This window comes from Callithrix jacchus, chromosome 4 (genome assembly GCF_049354715.1).
Source record: "Callithrix jacchus isolate 240 chromosome 4, calJac240_pri, whole genome shotgun sequence".
NCBI classification, from domain to species: domain Eukaryota; kingdom Metazoa; phylum Chordata; class Mammalia; order Primates; family Cebidae; genus Callithrix; species Callithrix jacchus.
Window position 1 is genome coordinate 101,078,884 of NC_133505.1, and position 10,881 is coordinate 101,089,764.

At 31.7% G+C, this 10,881-nt stretch overlaps 1 long non-coding RNA gene across 1 annotated transcript in view; it reads left to right on the forward strand.

Moving 5' to 3' along the window:
* LOC128931797 (uncharacterized) overlaps positions 1 to 10,557 on the forward strand; it is a 28,446-nt gene extending 17,889 nt beyond the window's left edge. Inside the window, exon 3 of the long non-coding RNA XR_008480751.2 lies at positions 10,091 to 10,557. This is a non-coding gene — a long non-coding RNA (uncharacterized LOC128931797). The remainder of the gene's footprint in view (positions 1 to 10,090) is intronic.
* The last annotated feature ends 324 nt before the right edge of the window (positions 10,558 to 10,881 follow it).

Here is a 10,881-nt window from a genome sequence, read left to right on the forward strand (position 1 = left end):
TAAATCAACCAAATTTCAGGGACTTTTCTTTAGGCTGAAAGGAGAGAATTTGTATAAACAAGATTGACAATTTGGAAAATTTCCTCAAATATAGGATTGAATTTTTATTTGTTTGTTAAAATAATTAGAAAAATATGATATTTTTTATGCTACTGAATGTGTAGACATAAAGATATTCCCAAAACAATAGCAGTATAAAATTTGATACCCTATTTTCAGCCTTGACAATGCCATGGAATGTGCCATGGGTTGACATACCAGAATGTGTGGACCATGTAGTTGAGGTCAAGAAAGGGGTCATTGATGGCTATAGTATCTATTTAACTGAAGTTAGCCCAGATGACTAGGTACCCAATACACCCAAATTTATTTACTTGAAACTTAACTATCACATCTCAGGGACATGGCTTGCACTGCATGAGGAAATGTATCTGTCTGTTAAATGAGAAGGATCAGTGAGTCAGGATCATGCTGCTATGAAAATGCTCCTAGAGATGACATATTTTGGGGCTGGGCACTGGGGGAAGGGGCTATGTCAGGCTTGCATTACCTTTTGTGAGAATTGGTTATTACCTGGACTTCTTTCTAAAATGCTGGGTTACACCTCCATGTTAGCTTGGAGCAGCCATGCCACTTCCTGCCAGCCAGCTATAACTGATTAGAAAAATGTAGACATTGACCCTCAAATAGATCCAATATCCAATTGATCTTTTTTTTCTCTCGAGGATTAGAATTTAGGACAGAATGAGTCTGGGCAGTAAGATTTAAGTATGAGGGGAAGTATATACTCATAAATAAAAGGGCTATTTTCTGTAAACTAAAGAAGAAAATCTGGACTGCAGAAAGAGAGAGGGAAGAAGATGTAAAGAGTAGTCAGGATGAGAAACCAATCAGCTGCAATATCCGGGACTTATGAAGCCAGAGAAGTAGTTCTGGTCTGTGAGACCAAGCTGTGCCTTTGCACTTGTGTCTTGTAACAATTTTGTATCTTTCAATGATTTCATAGCTAATTTTAATAGATTTCTTTTCTTTAAAGCAAAATAATCCTTAATGGGTTTGGATCCATTTTAAATAACTGCATTTACTATTAATGTCTGCATAAACTATGCCAAGAAATTTGCAGATTATTCTATATAAAATTGAATAATAGTACCTTTTAAAAAAAACATAATTGTAGAAAGACAGTTCTAACAATAAAGTAGCAAATGAAAGAGATGGAGGAGAAACTAGATAAAAAGTAATCTATTAGGAAGGTATCTTAGAATTATGAGGAAATATTAGTTTTCATGCTTCATAAAAGAATAAAGTTTGGAAGCATTCTTTTACATTTCAGACTGAATACAAGTTGTATATTTATTTCTAACACTTGAAAAAAAATCACCAGGGTGTTTTCTTTCGAATGTTTGCAGGTGTGGGTAATTAAAATACCACATTACTTTCGTTTGATTTTGTAAGCATTCTCATGTCTACAAGTGATTCTAATCAACTTCACTGAATATGACAGATAATCCTCTATAATTAACAAAACTTTCTGCACGATTATTAGAATTTAGAACATTAATATTGCATTTCTAATTATTATTTGTATCTACTTTAACTTCCATTTTTCTTAGGGAATAATAATTTACTAAACGATCAAAATAGTTTTCATTCTTTTCTAATTAAATTATTTAGGAATAAATATAAAACAGTAAATTATTTCAAAAATTAGCCACATATAATTATAATCATAACAATAAGCCCACACACAATTATTTATTAGATAAAATAACAATTAAATTTATTTTTTCAAACTTATTCTTTATTAGATTTCTAGGGTCATTTTTGTACGAATAAATCTTTCTTCTTCTTGCAAAGGAAGCAGCTAAGAGCAGTAAGTTTAGACCTGATCTAGTGATCAAGATAGTGCTATCCAACCATTCCATGGGAGCATATATAGTGTATGGTACAGCTTAGTAGTGAAGAGAAAAGCTTTGGAGTTATAATGACCAGAACTCAAACACTGATTAAATTCCCAAGGCTTAGTATCATCATCTATAAATTGAGGTAATAATTTTTACTTCACAGAGTTGTTGAGAGTTAAATGAGGCAATATACATACAGATCCTGGTGCATACTATATCTTAAATGCATAATTGTCATTATTATAATAGTTACATAAATGAGCTTATTCTCTGAGAGAGATTTTAATGGTATAGAAGCTAAGGTAATATAATAAATTGCAATCACAGTTCTTGATATTTTCCCTTTATTTCAAATTGCCCAATGTTGAAAGAATAAAATGGCATAGTTGGATAAAAAAATATAAACATTTAATTTTAAAAGACAATAAACAGATCTTAAACTAGTAAAAACTAACCATTTTGACTCTGGATCTGGTAGAACATGAATTTCAAACAAAACTATTACAGGGTTTCATCTCCAGAAACTCTCAGACATAGGTTAGAGGTGATTTCTAAGAATATTAAATACAATTAGTGAATTCTCAGACAACTCATTCTCAGCACTCACTCCAGGTTACAACACATGAATCTCAAATATCTCCGGACAAATTCTAAATAATTTCATCTCTACACATTTAGTACATGACTTTATGTCTAGCATGCATAATTATTACATAATTATGTAATAGTACTTAATATATAATAATGAAATTATATAATTAATGATTAGCATACCATAACCACATTGATTAGTATTGTTACTATTTTGTTAACTATCTCTACTGTGAGTTGTACATAATTTGAATTTTTATTCTGATTTATGAGAGAGGGCATTATATTCAAATTAGTTTTTGTGATCTGTGACAAAAATGGAAATAAGGCGAATTTATTTACTTTAAAAAATGAAAATACTTGAATGTATTTTTTAAGCTAGGTTCATACTCATTCTCAGACTCTTCAAATTATTTTAAACATTAAGACTTAAAATTAGAAGCTACCCCATTCTAATATTTGATTCTATATTCATTACCTTCTAGAAAATTAACTATTTTTTCCAATTGATGCAAAAAAAGGCTAATCTTTTGTTACCTCTTGAAGAGGAAACTTCAAGTGTAAAAATAATAAACTGTTAAACATGAATATTGACAAAGCAAAGGGTGTAAGACAACAGAAGGAACTACCAGCTGAACAAACAATTTATCAGGATACCAAAGAGACCAAGTTATTTGCAATACAGTCAACAAGTAAAAATGAGTTCAACATAAATTGGATAGGCTATGATATCAAAATTTCATTTTCAGTTAATAAATGTTAAATTTGTCTCCTAAGAGTGATCAATGTATTTGAAGATAACATTAAAATTGTAAATCTCTATTTGAAAATCAGATATAGTATTTAAACAATATTTTAAAATTTGTCTTAAAGACTAATGTTTGAATCAGATGTTGGAAAGAGATCTAATAACAGCCCTGAACCTGCTAACAATGTGAACATAGACAAATAATTAAAGGCCAAACCCTTTGATCAATTTATATTTTTGCCTATATACCTCATGTCTCATGATGTTATTTTGATATCAAAATGTCTATGAATATGTTTCAAAAAACATAAACACCAAGTATCATTATTATATTCTCAAATATTATCATAAATTAAATTATTTACTTTTCACATTTTTTCATATTATTTTGCAAATGTTTATTTTCCTGTATTATGTGTTGTTAGTTATGTTACTGGGAGAGATATATATTCAATGTTTAGAAGATCAGGACCAATTTTTGAGGATGTGTTTTCAGTGGAGAAATAAAATTGGATTATTAAAAGCAGAAAGTTGAGCATGGGGAAATTATAAGAAGTTTAAGGTTCAAAGAGTCTCTGGTCACTCTGGTCCATCACAATAATGAATGTATTCTCTTGGGCTTGAAAAAAGGAAAGAATAATATCTAGAAATAATGAGATAATTCAAGGATGAAAAGCTCATCAAGAATAAAACTGAATAGAATATATGAATTGTTAGAACCTATTACCCAGTATTACCTGGAAATAATATGAAGCCTCAATGTGAAACCATTCTAAAAATATGTTTTTCCATTTGCCTAGAGGATAGTCTCAACAATTTGGTTGTTTAATCATTAATTTTATGGAAGGAAAAAAGGAAACATCCAGGTTAAGCTGGAACATCAGTATGTGCTATCTGTGAATGTGGAGGCTAAAATCATGTTATAAATTGAATATATTTAAAAAATCAACTCCAAGTATGTGAAGAAAGAATAGAAAGACTATAATGCATATAGAAAAAACTGCCTATATTGTGAAAAAGCAAACAAAAATTATAGAATAAAAAATAAAGTTATTGACATAAAGAAAAAAATGTGTTGATAGTTTTTTTGTTTTTTTTTTTTTTTTTTGAGACAGAGTCTTGCTCTGTCGCCAGGCACCAAGCTGGAGTGGAGTGGCACAATCTCAACTCACTGCAACCTCTGCCTCCCGGGTTCAAACAATTCTCCTGCCTCAGCCTCCCGAGTAGCTGGGACTACAGGCGCACGCCACCACGCCAAGCTAATTTTTGTATTTTTAGTAGAGATGGGGTTTCACCATGTTGGCCAGGATGGTCTCGATCTCTTGACCTCGTGATCCGCCCACCTCGGCCTCCCAAAGTGCTGAGATTTCAGGCTTGAGGATAGTTTTCATAGCTGCAGTAAACAGAACTGAAGAAAAGTTTGTATATTTAGAACTTAGATTTAAGGACATATAAAAAGTATAGCAGATAAATAAGAACTTAGAGACTATAAAGGAGCTATTAGACATTTAAAAAATAGTCATTTTAACATATAACTAATATGAATTCCAGAAGTAGAGAGTAGAGATAATATGTGAAAAGATATTTTTAAGACATGACTAAAAGATTTAAATATGAAAGAAAGTTTTAAAATTTTAAAGAGAATTTAAAGAAAGAGAGAGAAGAAGAGTTCTCAGAATGTGGCAGCACACAGAAAACCAAGGTAAATAAATAAATAATGAGCCCATATCTGTTTACATTGTAGTGAAAATGCATAACATGAAACAAAGAAAAAATATTTTAAAGTACCCAAAGAGGGGCTAGCGGAGGGACAGCAGGATGTGGGGAGGGCGGGAGGGAATAATGAGGGGAGAAATATTAGATATAGGTGATGGGAGGATGAAGGCAGCAAACCACCTTGCCATGTATGTACCTATGCAACAATCCTGCAGGATCTGCACATGTACCCCAGAACCTAAAGTTTTAGGGTACCTATAAAAAAGTACCAAAAGAAAAAATAAAAGGAAAAGAAAGACTGTCTTCAAAGAAATTACAACCAATTTCATCGCAGTTTTCAGCAAAACATTTGAAGCTGGTATTCAAAGTAATAATATTCCAAAAATGTTTAGGAAACATAGTTGTCAATCCAGAAATTCATACCAAAATAAATACCATTCACATGTGAAAGCTGAATGGTTTCAGAAATAAAAGAATGCTTACCTTTTATGTACTTTCACTGAAAAAAAGTTGAAAGAAAATATATTACTAAGGAACAAAAAAGAACTGAGAAAAAGTTATAAATGAAAAAACCAATAGTAAGCAAATAAATGGCTAAAACAATTTATTAAATCTTAGTATTTAGTGCTAAAGAAAACAACAGTGGTATTATAGATAGCAATTAAATCAAGAATAATAAAACTGAAAATAATATCTTGAAAATGGGAAAAAATAAGATAACCCTGTTGTACATTTTAAGTATGCATGTAAAAATTACGTTAATCCACAACTTTATTGTTTATATGTTTATATTAAAATGTTTAAATGTAATCAATAAAAGTATATACTTGGATTCCTGTAATCTCAGCACTTTGAGAGGCAGAGCTGGGTGGATCATTTGAGGTCAGGAGTTAGAGATCAGCTGGGCCAACATGGTAAAACCCTGTCTCTACTAAAAATACAAAAATTAGCCAGGCATGGTGACATGCACCTGTAATACCATTTACTAGAGAGACTGAGGCAGGAGAATCACTTGAACCAGTGAGGCAGAGATTACAGTGATGGAGATAGCACCACTGCACTCCAGCCAGGCCCTCAGAGTGAGACTCAATCTCAAAAAAAAAAAAAAAAAAAAAAAAAAGGATAAATCTGGAATATCTGTTTATGCTAAAAATCAAAACAAAATCAGACCAAAAAATTCAATGGAAGACAGGACAGGAATAATAGAGGAAAAAGTCATAAATGCAAAAATCTAAAGGTTAGTAATAATATATTTGTTCTACATTTACATAAAATGGAAGATCACAAAAGTATATTGGAAATGAGATTAATTAGAAGAATATGTAAAGAATGACCTATCTTTATATCTTTTTATATATAAACTTACAGATCTCAAAAACACTAAGATGAATAAACAATCTTTAGAATGAGTATATCGTGACACCTCATCATGAGACTTTGAAAGAGACCCTGTTCTCTCTAGAGAGTCCTTGCCATCCACAGTACACATATATGACAATCCAAATGTTACTTATGGATACAAGTAACACTAATAGATGTGTTACAACATGGATACCAATCAATCTCACAGTAATAGTTACTTGTGTGAAGGAAAGAGTGGAATCGAGGACAGGTACCAAGGGAAGGTTACCTTCTCAACTTTATCTGTAACACTTATTTATTTAAAAATAATTTTGAAATCATCAGGGTGAAGCTTTAACATTTGTTAGATTTTAGACTGTGGTTACATGGCTATATTTGTAATATTAAACTTTGGATTTTTTATGCTTATATGTAAGGATTATATGCTTTAATAATAGTCAAAAATAATACACGGTTCTTCTTATTTACCTGTGGAGTACTGGAACATTAAGTTTTCTCTAGTGAAGTACTAAAGTAATAGAGTAATACATGCCTTCTGATAACTTCAACCCAAACGTTGTTAGAGTACTCTATTTCTCAAATAAATACTACTATTTCCAACTTTGAAATAGGTTCCTCAGATAAAATGCCAAACTACTTACAGGTGTGCTAAAATCCTAGACTGGCTTAGATCCAGTGATATTTTGCCTATTTCAAAACTGTAGACATTATTTATGTTATGTGTATGAAACTACTGGTACATGTTAAAATTGCATCTTCCTTCCATTATCTCAAATCACTTGGAATCATTTTCACAATGACAAGTATCTGCTTCTCAACTAGCTTAGCTCTCTTAAATTAGGGGATGTCAGCTCTAAAAAAAAAGTGCACATTTCTTCATAAATGAAAAATTCATCTGTGGGAGTTTCATAGAGAAGCACTGTCATCCGTGAAAGATGTAAGGCTCACTAGAATTGTGAGTAAGAGTGAAGGAGAAAGTTAAGAGACTATACATTAACAAGCAATAAAGGCCCAAATGAAATTAAATGTTAATGAATCTGGCCTTAATTGAGTTTTACTCCCACCACTAAACTCTTTAGTAAAATATATGATCACATCATTTCTTTTATGATACATTAAAATCTATACTATATTAAAACATTAGTTATTTTGATACCTTCTAAAAAACCCCTCTTGCTTCATTTCACAGTATTATTTGTTAAGTATGTTATCACAACATTGCAGTGGTCAGAATTCCTCAACCTAGGAAATAAGGGTTAATTTAGTTATTTTATTCACAGAAAATACCTTTCCTAATTCAAGATTTTTAAAAAATTATTTTAATGTAAGTCATTGGTGAGTTTCCCAGTAGACCTGTAATTCTACATTGGTGCTTTTAATGTACATTATGCCAGAGATATGGATTCAAAAGGGAACCTGTCCTGTCCAAAGACTCTGCTTTTCAATGAATTATTCAGACCTATTATTGTATCCCAGTGACCACAGTGATTGTTTAAGTGTAGCAATATGTCAAAAGACAGCAAAGGATCCTTCCCATTTCCCCTTTATTGAAGCAATACTATGTTGGGCTCAACTGAGTTCCCAAACAGCACAACTATGACAAGACCAAAGAATTCCAAGAGCAAGGAACAAACCAGTGCACTCTGCTGGTCAGCACACTAAGAGCTCAAGTTAGTTCATCAAAGTGCTATGTGGGATACTTAGATTCTTCTTAGGTTCTAAAAACTACTGCAATTTAAGCACATATATTTTAAATGAACATTTCAGCGTAGCCTAGTCTTCATAGTATATAGGGTATTTTAGAATCATGAACCTGAGAAAAGTATTTGTCTTTTCACAATTCTTGGACTGCTGTTTACTAGATTTAGAATTCTGTCAGGATTCTGTAGCACCTAACACTGTACCCTGCATGTAGTTAAGTAATCAATACCTCAGAAAATCCATAAGTCAGTAAATAAGGATACTTCATGAATAAATGAATAAGGTGAATATACCTAACCATGTTAAGCCTCAGTCTCCTCATCTAAAAAAGATGAAGGGGATCCCTACCTTGATTAAACATTATTAGAGAATGAAATAAAGTATGTAAGAATAGAACTAAGTGAAAGCAAAAATAAGAAATACAACTTGAGTATTCTTTTGTTACAACTTAGCTAGTAATGCATTGATTCATATTAGTTGCTGTTCAAAACATTATATAAAATATGATTGTACACTGTAAAATTATGTTACATTCTACCCTGTAAAGCATATTAGTAACATTTTCTTGTCACTTAACATTGAATTTTGCTATTTTAACCTCAAAGTTTTGTCACTGTGTACATGGCATAACTTTCATAAAATGCAAAAAACTAGCCACTTGGTAAACATTGCATTTATGAAGACTCTGAACATCACATACCATTTCTGTTGAACTCTGACACTCCTTTGACCTTGTCATATTTTAGAGGCAGTGGTGAAAAGTCTAAAGTTCTCCTGAAGTTGTGAGATTGGCTTCTAGAGAAGAAAATACATTCATTTGACCAAAGGGATAAAACTGGACATTTTCCCTAAAATGCTGGCACAACGTCATTTGAGGTGGAGGAGACATAACAAAATGTGCAGTCACTGGAGATTAAATGGCACTTTTTTTTAGGGGGATTACTTTTGTCTTTCTTTTGAGACCTAAAACTAGTGTAAGCATGCTTCATGGCTGCATTTTTCAAATTGTGGTCTAGAGATTAGGATTTCTTTTGAAAATTAAGAAAAAATGAATAAAGTTTTACTCCCACAAATGACTTTGAATTCATACTATTCCTTAACAGAAATTATATGTCATGTATTCTATTTTTAAAGTATAACAAAATTAAGTGAAATGATTATGCTTCCACTGATTCTTATAATATGGATGCAATTTTAAGGATAATATCTTTAATTCAGCCAATTTTACTTAGCTAAAAAACATTGTGACAACTCTAGATGAGAAACTAAATTCTAGTTTTCAAAACTTTGAGTGACAGATGAGAAACATTTAATCAGAAAGTTCTACAATAATACAACTATTTTTCTATAATGTTAATATTTTCCCAAGTATGAAACATTCAGAGGCCTCATTTTGAATTTTCTCTACAAGAATGCTAAAAATATCAATAATAAGAAGAAATTCTAGATTTAATTTCTTTTAAATAACTTTCTCAGTTGTGAATTTTAAGTCATTTTTGTTAAATTTAATATACCTCCTGTTTTCAGATGTTAAAAATTAAAAATATAATTTGGAGTTAATGTGCATGTAAAGATGAAAATAAGTTTATAAAATTAAATGGTAAATAATAGAGTTAGCAATCCACCTTGTTTTCTTCTAAAGTTAATTTCCTGTTAGTAGGTCACTACAGGTTGAGAGCAATAATGCTATGGTGAGTCCTGTTTTCACAGGAGTAATAATGGACTGCAAAAGTGAAAGTTTCCCCATTTCCTAGTTACAGTGTGGCTCAGGTGTGAATGAGTAGGTTAATCATGTGAACACATAGTTCCATTGTGAATTGACCTCTAGTGGAGCCTGCTTGACTAGATATTGGAGGTGTAGGCTGTTGACAACATGCTCTCTCTTAATTGACCAAAGGTGGAAAAGAAAAGGAGGTGGTTAGTTCTTATCCTCATTCCTATTACTGACTTCCCTATTACATTCTTAATTATGGTAAAGCCAGAAACAATTAGGGTGAAATTTACTGTATGTATGTGTACATATATATATATGTATTGCTCAATTGCCTTTTATCTTCCTTGCTCTAAGCCTCAGGAGCTCAAGAATAAAATTCGCTGGAGAATATCATGCCATATTCTTGCCTGTGGACCTGGACCTGGACTATCCTCAGGGAGATCTTTCTCAAATTTAAAGTCCTCTGAAGAATGAATAACGAATAAATCCTGAGAAGGAATTTAAAACATGCTTCTTCAACTAGCCTTCTTTGCTGTCCTCAGATTCAGGTAGAATAACATCAAAGTCACTGATGTATCAAGATTTAAAGGGCCCCTACCCCATGACCTCTGAGATTCTGGCCTTTTCTATCCTCAGATCATAGACAATTTATGATGACCTTCATTTCATAAAGGGCTTATATTACTTGTGTACATGTAAGGTCATGTACTTTTCATCTTATGGCAGATGCAAATTTCTTTTAAAGACCAGCTCACACATCACCTATTCTATAAAACTTTAGCTGCTCCTTATATCGTGCAATATAGTAGATTATCAGTATGTATTAGGGGAAAAAATGAATACGTGAATAAATCACTCCACTTTACAAAAGACTCAACATTCAGAAAATGCTTTTATTATTTTTATTAATAACACATTTATTTTACCCTATTCACTATAAAAACGTTTAGCCTTTGCTTTTTTTTAAGTACTATATCACAAATATCACTATTTTGAGCTCATAATAGGCATACATTAATGTTTAGGAAATGATGGATTATGCAATCAAGGTATAGCTGTTAAAACTACACTAATAGGCTAGACATGCTGGCATAGATATGTAATCCTAGTGCATTATCGAAAGGCCAAGGCAGCAGGATCACTGG